Below are 2,500 nucleotides of genomic sequence, written 5' to 3'. Positions count from 1 at the left end.
AAAAGGAAAGAAAAATAAACCTAATAAATTTTTATATTTGCTGTTTTAATGTGAAAAAAAAATTATATCTTATTTCAAACTATTTTTATAACTTTATAATGAAGAGAAACAAAAGGGAAACGAAAAAATTAATGAAAAGGAAAGAAAAATAAACCTAATAAATTTTTATATTTGCTGTTTGAATGTAAAAATAAAATGATGTCTTATTTCAAACTATTTCTATAACTTTATAATGAAGAGAAACAAAAAGGAAACGAAAAAATTAATGAAAAGGAAAGAAAAATAAACCTAATAATTGTTTATATTTGCCGTTTGAATGTAAATATAAAATGATGTCTTATTTCATGCACACACTTATTTTCCTCTATTACCAATCAAGACCCAAAACTTTTGTTTTGAATAAAAATGAACTGAAAAATAAACCCAAGAAATTTTTAAGTTTGCTGTTTGAATGTAAAAATAAAATGATGTTTTATTTCATCAACATACTTATTCTTCTTTATTACCTTAAAATGAAGGGCAAAACAAATTTTTTCTGTTTGCAGTTTTAATGTAAAAATAAAATGATTTCTTATTTCAACACACTTTTTTCTCTATTACCTTAAAATCAACAGCCTAAAAACTTTTCATGTTTGCTGCTTTTAATGTTAAAATAAAATGCTTTCTTAATACTTGTACATATTTCATGTCTGCTATTTATATGTAAATCAAATGCTTTTTTATTGAAACTAAAATAAAGGGCAACAAAAAATACAAACGAAAAAGATACGTTTCTTCTCCTCAATGCAATGGTGTCTCTGACAGAAAGCATTGTTGTCTCTTCCGAACCCAATCCAAGAATGTCCTCGGGTTGGAGAAGCCCCGTTTTTATATGGAGTGGCCAATTCGTGAACTGGCGTGAACTGGCGTGACCAATGCGGAAACGATGCGGAATGATGAGTGAACTCGCGTGAACGTGTCGTGAACGATGCGCGAACTACGCGTGCCAATTCGTGCCATCGCGTGAACGTCGCGTGAACGTCGCGTGAACGATGCGCGAACTGGAGTGAACTGGTCGTGAACAGTGCGCGAAAAACACCAGTGCGTGCCAAAAAGTGGCACGCACTGGCGCGCATCAATGCGTGCCAGTGCGTGGCAAAAATGCGCGCAAGTGTCAGGCAGGCTTAAGAGAGAGAGAGAGAGAGAGAGAGAGATGGCACATCAGAAAACTCAACGGTCACTTTCAGATGTAAAAGTACTCCCCAGCTGTAACTGTAACCATAATTCGCAGCTGTCACTTTCAGCTGTAAAGACAAACGTCATTTGTAACTGTAACCATAACCCCGGCTGTAATCCATAGACAGAACCGTAATGCAAAGCGGTAACTCTTGCAGTAGGCTACACTGTAACCCTGAGGCATAACCCCCTTAGAACGAACATAATTGTGCTGAAAGACTAAAACTAATTGATGAATAATCGAACCAATAACTAAATGAATTAATAAAAAATGTGCTCGAATCAATGACCCGCAAAAGCATAAAGGGAACAGAAACTGACAGCAACCAAGGTGTGCGAACATTAGCTATATGGTCTCCTTCCATATTTTGCATAGCTTTTCCTTTGATCTTCGATAGGGATCCTTTATAATGGCTGCCAGTCTGTCTGCGTTGTGGACTTATTTTCTTCATATTTTCTCCATGTATAAATTCAACTCTTAAGTAAAGTTCAATAAAATGGCTACCAATCCCAACTGTATTTTTCACTTATTTTTATATGTAATCTTTTTATGTCATATATTATTTCTTTCCTATGTGTAGTAGCTAATTTCATTACTGAAGTGGAAAAGAAATCAAATTCGATGTCGAAGTCACTGCCATACTATCGAATGGCAAAAGGGCACTTCTTAGAGAGTTGCATATATACCTGTAAACGTGTCTGCAAGTGTTACTTTTATTATCTAACTTTAGTTTCAGGTACGGCGAAGATAAGAATATTTGTTCTTAAGAAACCCAAAAGTGTTGAGAGAGAAGAGGAGGGGAAGAATTAGAATTATAGTAGCTTTTAATATCCGGGAATCGGTAGAGGGCGTGTAAGATTAAGGTGAGGGACGCATTGTCCACTGGAGATTTGAAAACACTGCTTGATAGGTTTCTATAGTCACATCGAAAAGTTAATGTGGAAGTTTCTTATACAAGGAAGTTCTGATTAATTTATAACAGCAATTAATTGGGAAATGTAATTTATGATTAGTTCCTTACTCTCAGGTCAAAATGAAACGAAAATCAAAATCAAATTCTTATTATTGATAGTGATACCGATATTAGATTCATACTATTCATTCATGAAAGAAGAAACTAATAACAATATGATTAATTCGCGAATGAATGAAGAGCCTATTTCATCAATTCATGCCAAGCAAATATCTTACAAATCGCTTAATTAATTCGTTATGCATTCTAAATTGGATTGCCCTTTCCAAAAATGCAATAGCTCTGAAGAGGATGTTTGTCTTTCATATTAA

At 34.2% G+C, this 2,500-nt stretch overlaps 2 protein-coding genes across 2 annotated transcripts in view; one reads left to right on the top strand and one right to left on the bottom strand.

Annotated features, from left to right (window-relative positions):
- LOC137630609 (cap-specific mRNA (nucleoside-2'-O-)-methyltransferase 2-like) overlaps positions 1–2,500 on the top strand; it is a 353,518-nt gene that overhangs the window by 152,332 nt on the left and 198,686 nt on the right. The window lies entirely within an intron of this gene.
- Positions 1–2,500, bottom strand: part of LOC137630608 (serine-rich adhesin for platelets-like) — a 64,203-nt gene that overhangs the window by 44,403 nt on the left and 17,300 nt on the right.

Source organism: Palaemon carinicauda, chromosome 38 (assembly GCF_036898095.1).
Source record: "Palaemon carinicauda isolate YSFRI2023 chromosome 38, ASM3689809v2, whole genome shotgun sequence".
Classification (NCBI taxonomy): domain Eukaryota; kingdom Metazoa; phylum Arthropoda; class Malacostraca; order Decapoda; family Palaemonidae; genus Palaemon; species Palaemon carinicauda.
The sequence above is the reverse complement of the archived record's forward strand: the minus strand, read 5'-3'. Positions and strand labels throughout refer to the sequence as shown.